General features: G+C 40.7%; 1 protein-coding gene across 3 annotated transcripts in view; it reads left to right on the top strand.

The window, feature by feature from the left end:
• The window catches only part of thrap3a (thyroid hormone receptor associated protein 3a), an 87,077-nt gene that overhangs the window by 53,046 nt on the left and 20,258 nt on the right, over positions 1–13,773 (top strand). The window contains exon 1 of one of the 3 annotated variants that reach the window (XM_033640864.2): positions 12,280–12,528. The exons of 1 other annotated variant lie outside the window; for it this stretch is intronic. The gene's annotated coding sequence lies outside the window, so the exon portion shown is untranslated. Of the gene's footprint in view, positions 1–12,279; positions 12,529–13,773 lie in introns of those variants that run through there. One more of the 3 variants, XM_033640859.2, reaches the window with a different exon arrangement.

Genomic DNA, 13,773 nt, shown 5'->3' with positions numbered 1-13,773 from the left:
GGCATTTCTACTTTTCCTCTGAAGTTTTGGATCTCACCGGTCCGCAGAATAGCTGTAAAAACAACCAGTGATTAAATATCACTGCCAGGGTTGTAGATCGTACAGAGTGAGTTGACACAGAACTTGGAACCAATGGGGGATTTAACACAGACTCATTCTGTTGAGTCATACTGAATCCAGCCATGTGTGTTCACAAGCAGTGATGTTTTTTAACGCATGGAGTGGAACGGATTTTTTTATTTGCATATGGCTATTGTGAAAGACAAAAAAGAGTTTTAGAACAATTGAAGCTTTATTTTGAAACTATTAATTGGTAAAATTGCCACCACGGTGCCCTAAACAAAAATTATACAAGGATTCAGCCAACAACAGCATGATTAAGACGAGTTTGGCTCTTTACAAGAGGTACAGTAACCGCAACCAGATGGGACTATATTATGCAAAAGAACTGGCAAGGACTGTCCTAACAACCACTTGTTTGTTTCTGCCAATATGTCTTTGTTCAACTAAAACTACTTCTGAGATTGAAAAGATTTACAAAATACATCTTTGTACAATACAATTTGAATATCTGAAAAGCCACTTTGGTTATTATATTTTTAAAAACTACAACATCCAGGGTTTTTTCAGGTTAAGTATTTCAAAAAGGCACTGCAATACAGCTTAACATCCTGAGAAACCATGTCATTTCTTATGTGCAGTCCCTCCCTATGAGGACAGCAGTGACATGTGATTCAAGGTCCTCCACAGTCCACAGGGATTTTAGGTGCAGTAATTAGAACTAATGGTGAAGCTCGGTGTGTTCAGGCATGTCAGCAAGGAGATGGACAGCTCCAACAGGTGGGAAGGATATAAAGTAGGGGGAGTACAAACTCTTTTATCCAGGCACAGAGGGAGAAAGTGGTGTCAGAGGGATTGCCCAAAATAACCTGCCTGGTGTCTGGACAGTGGTGATATGATGCAGAGCTAACAGGCGAGAGAGATGGATGGGAAGGGGCCACAGGGCAAACCGTAGGGACCATCCCAGGACTGACTTTCAGCAAACACAGGGTCAAGGTTACACACTGGCAGGTGATAGGTTTTGTAAATGTTGTATTCCACTTAAGGAAAAGTTATTGCATTGAAAGAATAAGTGGACTGGGAAAAGGTTATGATATTTTATATTAGAGGAAATACTCTACTCCAATTTAAAAATGGCTGACACAATAATCACTAAAATTGGGCCAACTGCAGCACACAATACAGTACGTTGTGGGAGCAATTTTGGGGGTCATGGGATTATTAGTCAGAGAGCTCTGAAAGACTTCCTCACAAAGAAAATCTATAAGTGTATTACATTATTAAAAACATCTGTTTCTCTGTTTTTGCTTCTTAGAAATAGAATAGAAGAGTCAGTTAGTAAGAGGCAGGGGGTCTGCACAAAATGCTAATGTGACATTAGTCTTTTTTACACAGAGACTGTTTGATTGGGCCGCTATTAAGTCCCTTCTTTATGCAGCCTTTGCTTTTTTTATACAGAACCAAACAACAGCAGCATGATGTCCCCCCAGTGTGTGATTTTAGACAGCATGCCAGCATTCTCTAGTGTGAAATATAACATGCATATTGGCAGCACATGTTGCAAAACATGGCAATACCAATTATTTACAGACCCTTTTATATTTTGGCGGATCTTGTCCTCTGCTCCGAGGATAAAGATCTCCCAGACCTCACTGTTTTCCCAATTTGCGGACATTTTTTGTCTTTGAGTTAGCTGCTAACAGATGCTAGCTGGTTTTAAAATCTCACGGCAATGAGTCGTACATATAGCACATTGTGATACCTGTACCGTCCATGGTCCTGTCCCGTCAGCTGTCATTTTTAAGGCCCTGTCGCACCAAGCTGACAGTCGGCAACCACTAAAATTGGGCCACTGGTGAGCATCTGACGCCCTTGTTGTTTGGTGTTCCTCACCGTTGGTCCTGGTTGGCGCTATTTGGCTTTTCTTTCTCGCTGATTCAGCATGTTGAACAGGCATTGGCAACAGTGAAGCACGTTGGTGAATAAAATCATTCTTGTTGGCAGTTCAGGACAGCGTACAAGAAGATACACGAAAGTGAGAAATGTTAGCTTAAGTCAAGAGGAAGTGAGGTCGAAACAAACATGTTATATGAAGTAGGATTATTTTTCTTTAGCCATTGAGCTCTGTAGCAGAACCGTTTCTTGATGGTTTCTGTTATTGTTCAGTGGCACACGGTAAATATGCTTTGTTCTTTAAACACTGGATTGTGTTGTTAATGTGCTAACTGACTAATTAGCGTCAAGTCGAACCTCCTGTTTTTCTTTTTGAATGACAATTACAGATGACTGCCATCCTCTGATATGGAGGGGTTTGTCCTCTCATGCAGGCACAGAACATACGTGCTTGTTGGCCATCGGTTTGTTCATGTGCAACTTTTTGGCTGAGACACAGCGACATGAGGCGACGCAGCAGGGGGCTCTCAACACTGCTAGTTCTCTGATGTTGGTCTGGTGTGTCTGGGCCTTTATGCAGACATCACCTCAGGGCTGTTGCTACCTCCACTGCTGACTCAGGTGAAAAAACTCGTATCGTACCTTTTATAAAGGATGGCGAAGCAGAATAATGGCATTACATGGTAAGATGCTGATGTTATCAAGGTATAATGTTTATCATGTTCACCATCTAACTTGAGCGTGTTAGCATGCTAAATATTTGCAAATTAGCAGTAAACACAAAGTGCAGCCGAGGATGATAGGAATCTCATTAGCTTTGCAGGAAATTTGCCTGTGAGTTATTGTACATATTTATACTTTGACCTGACCACAGCACTAGATGTTTTGAATAAATAACCCCAATCAAATGTAACCTGCTTTGTCTCATTTGTTATAGTATATTGACTTAGCTTAATGGCCTTTTCAAAGTCAGCATGGTTAGTCTTTTGCTGGCACAAACACACCACTTCCTGTCTAATCTCCCTTTCATCTTCCCGCCATACATCTGATCTTCATTTGCCTACATCTGTTGACTTGTGTATTCTACTGTGTCTATTTCCTGGTAGCCATATTTTGAATTAATCAAATGAGCATATCAGAGGAACTTCCAGGATGTATCAGTGGCACGTGCACAGCCCTTTATAAGTGAACGTATTTCCAATGCAAATACACACTGTTGGCGATGTATGATGAAAAGATATATTTCCTCGATAACAGTAAAGGTGAAGTGCTTGAATAAACAGTTAGCTACTGGATCATTGGCTGACAAAAGCACAAAGTATACTTAATATACTATCTTCATTTCCTCCTCTAACCATGAGATAAAAGCTGTGGGAGGAGAAAAAAGATTACATGTCACAAAAGTGCTGTCTAGACAAACTAAACTCACCCTCCCCAATGAAGACCAGCAGTTGTACAGATAGTTGTAATGCCACATAAGTCTCAAATACGGCTCCTGTAAATCCAGCACAGGAGTATTTCTTTGTGCAGCTTTTAAGAATATTATCACCTTGTAAATGTTGTCTGGTCTACATTAAGATTTATGGCAATTATTAAGAGATCAAAGGTACAAATCCAAGAGGATGTCTTTACTTTAAGTCCAGGAATCCCAAAGTATATTGTTTTTGCAGACAGTAAGCTGGCTATGTCTGGGAAGAAATGGTAGAGGATATCAATCTTCCTAAAATGATATTATCCATGTTAACCGTAATGCCTGCATATAAACATGTCATATTTTATTTCTCTTATCGGGATGATTAGCAGCAGTTTTGTTCCCAGTAGGAGTGAGAAAGAAGAGTGACTCTCTGGTAGACACTTTTGTTGGCTTCTGTGTACTGCAGACATTTTTTTTTTTTTTTACAGAGCACATTCCAGAGGAAGGAAAATAAAGTGCACCGTACACAGCAGCCGCATGAACTCTATCTCCTGGACTCATATGAATGTACAACATTTGTTACTGAAAACAAGCCAAGAAAACTAGACGATAAGACATCCTAGAATTATGCCCTGTGGGACTCCCAACTGTCTCATTAAGCTACTCCACAAGACACTGTTAACATGTTAGTAAAATGAGTGGAATATTATTAATGAGAAACTATAAAATAACACAGATGATTCTTTTAAGGCCTTTAGCATAGTTCTTTAACACGGGGGGTCGTGACCCCTATGGCGTCCTCATTGTTACTGCAGAGGGGGCCTGCAAATCACTGATAGATAATTTAAGCTTTGATTTAAGTGTTTTATTTATTTTCACAAATTAAAATGCGTTTGAAAATACATATCAACATGAATCCAACTTATTATTAGTAGGGCTGCTAGCTAATAGTGGACCAAATGTTAGTCGACCAGAAAGGTCATTAGTCACCAATATTCCATTAGTCGCTTAGTCACAGAAAATAAATAAAGAAATACATTTGAAAAAAACAAAAAAAAAACAAACAAACATGAAACTCTATTAGGAGCGGCTCCTTGTCAAAATATATCAGACAGACAATGGAAGAGGCCACACTCAGCATTCATACAGGAGTCATGTTACAAACCAATCACAGCCGACAGATATGTTTTCCTTCTTCTGTAAATATTCAGTCTGATAAATACAGAAAAGTTGATCATTTTCGTGCAGGTCTACCCAGAGCTTTACATTTGTCCCACGGACTACAGACCTACATACTTATAAACAGCTCCTGGAAGAAGATCAGCTCTGTACTCAGGATTTCAGGTAAATAGGCTATATGATGCTTGTTAAAGTTGCTTAGCAACCTCAGATGCAACCTGCTCCTGCGCTTTTGAAAGCTGGCACAAAAAAGGCACAAGAGCCCAACTTCACGTTTTCCAGGGAGTTAAAATCACAGCATGTGTACGGCCCCTAATTTCCAGGGCTGGTACCTGTGGTTATTACACAGGCTAGTTATTAACATGTCGGACAGGAACAAGTAGCTACATGCCCATTAGCCACTTAGCACAATCATTACTGCTTTGCTGACAGTGTCATTAACAGGCGGCTCGCTCAGTGTGTGACGTGCACTTGTAGATAAAATATAGGCCTATATTAATGAAGGTTCATTAGTACGGTTTTGTATTTCTCTGTAATGTAGCACAGTGTTAACAATGTTACTGATACTATTCTTTCTCACACCTTCAACTCAAACCATTGTGTTGCCCTGCCCAAAATATATCATTTAATAATTAATTAATATCATAAACATACAGATGATTAGTCGACTAATGGCCCTAAATGATGACTATTGGTCAACTAGGAAAATTCCTAGTCGGGGGCGGCCCTAATTATTAGTGATGATATATCAGCCTTTTCATAAAAACAAACAAATGAATGTACAATAAACAACATTAATAAAGGGGTTACTGTTACTTACAAATCTTTGTCCAATCATGTAAGCTAGTTTATGCAGAATCACTGTGTGGCACCTTTGGCACAGCCAGGTGGACTACTTTGCTAACAGTTATGAACCATTGAAACATATTGGCCAGTTAACTGTATTACTATTTCAAGTGTACCAAGGACATTCCTGTGAGCCACAGTGGTTTAGTAACTATATGAGCAAGAGACTCTGACATATCGCCCTCCTCAGAAACCAACAGCAAAAGTACTGAGGGCGAGGCTAACGCACCTAGCCATGCTACAACTGCTGTTAACTTCACAGCTACAGGCAAGCACAAACAAGAAACAACCTAAATATATTCAAAGACTACTTATCTCAAGTCCAACTCAATATATGTAGTAGGAGGTCCCTGCTCTATACCTCAGCTAAGGGGTCCTTGGCCTAAAAAAAAGATGAATACCCCTGGCTTATAGGGTAAATTATCCTCACACATCATCCCAAATAGAAATAGTCCTCCAAGATTTCTTGCTCTGCAAAGCAGGCTTTGATGAAAAGATGAAAAAGCAGCAAAACCTCAGCAACAATGTCAGCATTTCAGACTAATACCAATGTAAATTTGAACACTTACATGCCAATTTTCCCAAAAATCTATTCTTGGCAGGATGGAAAAGCCTCTGATACAGATCATGAACCACTGAAACCCATACCAGTGGAATTACGTTGGTGGGATAGAAGCTTTTTAAGGACTGATGCCACCAGTATGAAAAGGTTTAAGAAACTCTTTAAAGTCAAAACGATAAGCATAGGGATCCGAGAGTTCATACCAAAGAATCATACCAGAGGCAATATGTTGGATGTCAGAGTCAAATAACCCTAAGTGACAAAGGAAACTCTACCCAAAGCAATTTATCTAGCAGCTCTGACTTCCAACTCCTCAGATCAGCTTATAGCATGATAACACAGAACATAAAGAAACAACTGTAGATACAGCTGCAAACTATTTCACATTTAAACCACTCACAGTATTCATGTCCATGTAGATGCTAAAAAAAAAACATCAATGAATTACAAACACTCGTATTAAATATGGCACAGACGATCTGTAACTCATAAGCACTCAGAGTTGAATGGTTCTAGTGTTTCCACTGGATTAGTCATCAATAGTCTGCAATCTATTAGCAGTTTGGTTTTCATTGCCAATCACTTCTGATGAAACTGTGGTGGGCATATTCAAAACAGGATTACTCACAGCTCAACTGATTTCATAAGAACTAATCACACGCCAATATCTGGTATTACTGTATTTGCTAAGCTAATATTTCATAATTATATTCTGATCTGAAGTTGTACCTTGAAACAGTTGTCGTGACACTTGGTTGAATGGATTAAATGGATCAAAAAGTTTTTTTGGCCTCAGTGGTTACTATAAAATGCATGTCCAGGAATGATGAAATGTTTTGTGTGCTACAACAAATTTGTAGTAAAATGGACCCCATCTGTGTTTTGCACACAAAATGTTTATCTGCAAAGCTGAGCTGCTGCAGACTGAGATGCAGTCGAAAAAAATCCTAGTTTATCTGCAAGTATCTAACATCTATGACCATCAGATACATGTAGTAGAGTGAAAAGTACATTTGCTGCTGGAATATATGCTCATTGGCCACTTAATTAGATAAAACTGTGCAGTCTGATGCAATCTCAGAACCCATAGGCTATCAGTCTGATGAAATACATATGTAGATACCTGTTTATAGAGATTAAGTGTTTAAAAATATAATACAACTCTTCTAATAAAATGTCTATTTCTTGATGTCAATAATATTCAGTTGTTGTTGACACTCTCAAAAAGGTGTTAATTAAAGTAATTTTTTGTTTTAAAGCCCTAGTCAGTGAAGATGTTGTACTGGACTGCATCATATTGTGGTGTTTTATAACAATCTGCCTCCCTTATGTATTTAGGCCAGACAAAAAATTATAAACACCTCTCAGTAGTTGCTCCAGTAAAACTTCCCCTCTGTTTTCTTAAGAAAATCCAGGGCCGTGACAAGAGACTGGACAATTGCCGGTCATTTCAGAGCGAGGGCTTCCTCTTCGCTGTTCTACAAATGCAGATGTGCAAGCACGTCCCTTTAGTGACAGCCTGATCCAACAGCTGAGAACCCTGCAGAGGAAGTCTCTATTCCAGCATTGCTAACAACTGCTGACAAAGCAACCCAAAAAGACAGATGGATTTTTGAAAAAGAGAGTCTAATAGAGAGTCTGATAATAAAACGTGTCAATATTTCAGAGATAGAGAGAAAATGTTGCTAATAGTTGAGGCTTCTGCTAACCGGAGCCAAAGACTTACAGCTGCAGCTTTATGTAGCTAACGCTAACTAGAGCAGTGGTTCTCAAATGGTGTGCCGTGATGCCAATCCAAGTGTGCCGTGGGATTTTGTGATAACCACACATTATTATTGCAATATTCAACTGGGCCTATACAAAAAGTTAGAAATGAATTTTTAACTGACTGCATCAGTATGCTGTGTGCACCCATTTCCTAATAAAGGCTAACTCTAGCTTAAAAATGTAATTGAACGCGTGGGAACTATAAGTGTGTGACACATCAAAAGCCTTGATTGGCAGCCAGTGTGAGGGACGACAACATTTAAAAGGAGAAAGACAGCTTGTATGAGGCAAATTACAACAAAGCACCAGCGAAGATGACCTTCCACCCTAAGAAAAGAGAAAATAAACTATCAGTAGACAGTATCATGAAAGCTACCTGTCTTATTTTTCTTATCTTTATTGCCTCATGTCGTGATAAGAGTGATAACGCACGTCATAGAAGCTATTGTGCACAGATATAAATACAGGTGTGCCTTGAGATTTTGGCGTGGCCTTTGGTGTGCCTTGGACAGCAAATGCAAGTTAGAGCCTCGAGTCAGAGTGTTTCCTCCCGCCCTACTCCCAGCTGCTACAGACAACCTTGCCCAGAGGAGGCAGCAGCTCTGGAGACGGACATCAGTTAGCAGACGCAGCAACACAAGTTCAGCCAACGTAAACCCCAGCAGCTAACAGTATAGACCTGGTGCTGATGCTGGCTGCCAGTTCGCTGACACCTGGTGCTATGGGGTTTGTGCTGGCCAAATTTGAGTTGCTATAGGTGCTAACCGAAGATCTGTCTCCCAAACTGCTACCAGCTCTCCTCCAGGGGAAGCTGTCGACAGTGATGGGAAGCAAGGTGCAGGGCCGCAGCTAACGTTAGCTTGCTAATTCTTGTCTCATTTTTTGGTCTCCTAAACAGAGAGAGAGAGAACGGGGCAGGGAGGGGCTGAGCGAGTGCTACTTATACAAGGAAATAAAATTAAATAAATAAATGGATGGAAAACACTAAGGCTACTGTATGAAGTGTGTGCATATGCCTGTGGTTGTCTGATGGGAGGGGCTTAGAACAGAGAAGGGAGAGAGGCGAGCTGCAGGAGGAGGGTGTATTCTCCAAATCTGCCTTTTTTCTCCTGGATTTCTGCTCACCCCGGCTTTAACTCTGACCTCGACAAACATGTAATCAAATTTCCACATTCCCACCGATGTGATATTATGAGTGTTGTAAAAACAGATGTTATGGCAGGGCTGTTGTACTGGACGGCCGGGTGCCACTTAATAAAGTGGCAGATAAAAACACACTTCAGTACAGTTAATTAGGTTAGCTGGTGACCAGCCAAGGAAGGAAGGAAGGAAGGAAGGAGGAAGGAATGATATTCCATTAATAATAAACAAATGGGAGTACAATAATCTTACCATAACACTATGATAAATGTCATAGGGGAGACCGGGGTTGGTTGTCACACGGGTTGGATGTCACAGTGCTTATTACAGCCACACTTGGGGGCGCCGTGACATTATGTTGATATCAAACAGTTGGCCTGACATCCTGCTCATTTTGTGAAGCAAACACAAAACATTGAGGTGAGGCAATAGAGAGTAATTTTTTTTTTGTTTTTGTAAAAGCTTGTAGGTTGTTAGTCATTTAGTCAAAGGTAATAGCTTTGATTTGAGTCCAAATTCAGCTAGCAGGCTAAAGCCATGTGGCAGCTAGCTTAATATGTTTGTCAAGAGACATGGCGGTCTCACTGCTCTGAGGGTTGGTTGTCACATGTGTGACAGTTCAGAAAGACAGTCAGCATGGCAAACATGTTAAAGTCTATATGTTCTCATTTGTTTTTGATTGCACACACATACACACACACACACACACACACACACACACATTACTTTAGTTCCTCATTAGAAAGCAACATTGTATCTAAAGTTACAAACTTCATCCCAGGCTGTTTGACATTTGAACAAAAGTTCCTGCTCATATTGTGATGGAAATTAATCAATTCCAATCTCACTGTTTCATTTAATGTTATACTCATAATGAACTGTTATGAAACAATAGCTTTAATAAAGGCTGGATTTTTTTTCAGCACCATAAGAATCATCTGGTTCAAATTCATGGTTTAAACACTAGGGGCATGTACAGTTCACAGCTGTTCATAGATGGTACTTCTCTCCCACTAGACTACAAAACATATTTGAAGATGCTTCACCTCTCTGTGTGAAATGTTCAAAAGATAATGGAACTCTGTCTCACCAATTCCTTCAATGTCACCCATAGGTTGCAAACTTTTTCGGGGTCATTTTTTTACCCTTTTGCTAAGGCCTTTACGAAGGAGTTTTAACCTTCTCCTTTAACCCCACTATTTGAGGTGGCTGAGTCGGGTAGTGTGAAGGATGGGTGTGAAGCTCAGGTCATCTTTCTGTCCACACTGCTAGCAAGAAAACTGTTGGTTCAACTTTGTACATCTGAAAAGCTCCCAACATTTAATATGTGGCTGAAGGAATTAGGTAATATTTTACATTTAGAGAAAATTTAATTCGCCCTGTCAAACAGAGAGGGACTCTTTAAGGGTCGTAATATACTTGCTGCTTGATCGAATGTACGCGTACACAACGCACCGTGTCTGTGTTGTGTACGCGGCACTATGCAGCCAAAATGCACAAAACTGGCGGTAAACACTTGGGGCAGACAACAAAAATATAACCCGGAAATTGTGAAGAATCTCATGAGAAGAAGAAGAAGGGTCTGGTCTGATCATCCATTCGCACCAATGCCTCTAGCGGTTATACGAATATTGCATCTCGCGCACGCATCGGCATACCTCGCGTTGAGATGTGCATTTGTCGCATCAAACGAACACAGATCACGCGTGGCAGCCATGATGCGGTTGCGTTTGCATTGATTACAGCAAGTATATTACGGCCCTAAGAATATCTGGCAACCGGTCGTTAGATTGATCGAAGAATAGAAGTGAATGGGTAATGGTTTAACATGTTAATTGCAGTACAATCTGGAAATCCATCGGTAAAAAAAAAAAAGAAAAAAAAAATTTTTTTCTTCCTTTACCTCTGGAGGCACAGCCCGGAGTTTTTCGACTAACGGAAGTGCAGGAGCCTCGGCGGTCGCTCACGCCCTTAACTTCCGGCGGTGCCCCCAGGGAAGTGCCGTGTTGTTTACAAATACTTCGGGTAGAAAACCAGCAGAGTTTAGCTATATATCACATTTTTCACGTCACTATATCACCATGTAGACTAATCTGATGTTTGTTAAGTCTATAAACACAATGACTGAACAAACGTTACTATTTCTGTGTGTTTTGTAATTAACATGGTTATCGTAGATTAGCTGGGCTAACCATTAGCTGTTAACGTTAGCCGTTAGCGGTGTCTGTAATAACCATAGACTGTATAAAAATAAGGTAATAACTCAATAAACGGTCCATGAATAAAAAATATCTTTTCCAGCGGATATCTTAGTTACAACATGAGTGAGCTAGCAAAGCAGTTTTGTGTTGCTATGTGTGGTATTTATTCAGTTATGGGAAATCACGATGTCTAGAAAGCAGCAGTGGCTGCAGCTGACAGGGACAGTTAGGAAAGCTAACATCAGGACGTCATCTGTTAAAAGCCTCCCATTGTCGGATACGACATGAAACTACTCCACTTAGCTCAATCATGTTGTAACTAAGACATCCACTGGAAAAAAAAAAAAATTCACGTTGATGAGACGGCGTTTTGGGTGGAGCAGTCACTATGGACGCGGAGCTTGCTGTTTCTGTAGGTACACATTTCCTGGGGACACCTGCAAGTCTCGGCCATGCCCCCTCCATTGTGATTGGCTAAACGCGCAGCATCGTTCAAACTCAAAGCCCCGCCCTCCCCCCCTCTGTAGTCGTCTTTCACACAGGGCTGCTGACAGATTCTACAATGTAAATTGCAGAATCTGTCTTGAGAGATTAATTGTAGTATGATGTCATATGTTATTTACCCGTAACTCGTGGGATAACTTATGTGTAATCTCCCTTTTTTGTCTTCCCACCAGTGCTCTATCTTTTTTGTTTTGTTTTTTGCTGTTGAATGTTTTTTTAATGTATTTGCACTGTTCTGCAAAAAACAATACACAGACATTAAAAAGGGGGCACTGATGAGTACTATTATAGATGTGGTATTCATTTCAAAACTTATTTGGTGTTTCTATCTTAAAAAACTATGAGCTTGACTTACAATAAGTTGTAAAAATGAAAATGACACCCATTTCAAGCCAAGACCATACGCTTTCATTTAATGTAGGAATGACCATTGAAATATGTTTTGATGACAAGCAATTCACATAGCAGTGAAAGTGTGACAACCGACCCCGGTCTCTCCTATAACACCATGTAGCCTTGGACAGACACAGTAGCTGTGCCCAGTAGCTGCTCCCTTTATGGACACGGTTACTACAGTGAGTTTTCATCAGGGATTATTAGGCTTCTCTGGCAGGATGATGTCATTAAAGGTTGGCGGAGCTTATTGTGTCTCTATATGGTTTAGTGAACTCCGCTCCCGTTCACTGCCGATGCGCCCATAGTCCTGGCAGACGGCGGTGAGGGCGGAAGGAAATCTGAACCTCTAGGCCGCACGCAGCAGTCACACCCCCTTTCTCTGAACACCGCAGACTCCAGACACACACACACACACACACGCACACACGCCCGCACACACACTTGACATAAGCTGGGCACAACAGCGCAGACACACAGAAGACCAGGGAGAAATTGTCTTTAACCGTGCGTTATTACACCGTGCTGTCTGAAGGTGACGCGACGACACTGAACCACAACGCCGACCGGTGAGTACTTTATTATTCCTCCTCTCCTATATCGGCCAATCATATGGTCGAAAGCGGAAATAAATGTATGGAAAATAATGTATTTATAATGGCAGCAACACTGGAAACGAGGCTTCCAGTCGTTGCGCAGCACAGAGATCACTTATGCAAAAAAACACAGCTTGATATTTTATTTTCCGCCAAACCATGTTTCTAAATGACATTTCTGGGCTCAAATACAAACCGAAATGTGTCAACATTTGCTCAGGAAGCTGTTTGACCCTCAGAGGGAGCCATCGTCCTCAATGCTCTCCTGTTAATTGATGGAAAGTGTGCCTTATTGATGGATTTATAATTTTCCGTCGTGCATGACTGATGCGTCATTGCGCATTGGAGGAAACTCCAGGAGGATGCACTGTCTCTCATCCAGGACATGACCCCACCAGCTTTGATATGTTCTCCAAGTGATGTCATTTTGAGTGTAGTGAAAATATCTGTGAAGTAAGGCTTGGATAATTTGCTGGGAACTCAACAGCCATAGTGAGTCAACATTTATATCTTGAACATTGTTTAATTGTTTAGATATTTTATCAAAGTGCACCCTGGGACCACCAGAGGGTTCAACCGGGAACTTAGTCGAAGAGTTGTTTAACTTTACCAGTTGTTTTTAGTGGTTAGCCCAATGACTGTGAATGACTGTTATGATTGTAGGTTTCACCGAGTTGTCCTCCGCCTACTGTAAACAGCTACGAGTTTAACCCAAGTTAGATTGTGTATAGCAACAAGATTTGTCTCTTAGACCCTTGGTTACTGTAAATGCTTACCTAGATTGGCTTCATGGTCCAACGTGAAACTACTTCTGGTGTCCAGTGAGGCAAAAAGAAGTTTAAAAATATTATCATGCAATTTCCTGTTGGGCTGTTGGACCCTGGTTGAGGTTAATCCTCTTAAACAAACACTACATGCACTAAAGTACACAATGAAAAGGTGTGCCCATATTTAAGTGCACTGGCACACACTGAAGTAGAAATTTTGTTTTCACTTATCAAGGCCACCACCTGTGTTAATGATACACTAATTATTTAGTCATCTGGCTATGTGTACGTGGCTGAGAGTTGCTTTCAGTATCAACACAGGAGGTGCCGTTTGTTGTATGTATGTATTCTGGTTGTACAACATTCCACCCATAATCAACACCATTAACACCAACTGCGTCTCGAGCTGCATGCAGAGACTTTAAGAGTACAGGAAACAATAACAACAACC

This window comes from Epinephelus lanceolatus, chromosome 10 (genome assembly GCF_041903045.1).
Source record: "Epinephelus lanceolatus isolate andai-2023 chromosome 10, ASM4190304v1, whole genome shotgun sequence".
Taxonomy (NCBI): Eukaryota; Metazoa; Chordata; class Actinopteri; order Perciformes; family Serranidae; genus Epinephelus; species Epinephelus lanceolatus.
Note: the sequence above shows the minus strand (reverse complement) of the source record. Positions and strands in the feature narration are given on the sequence as shown.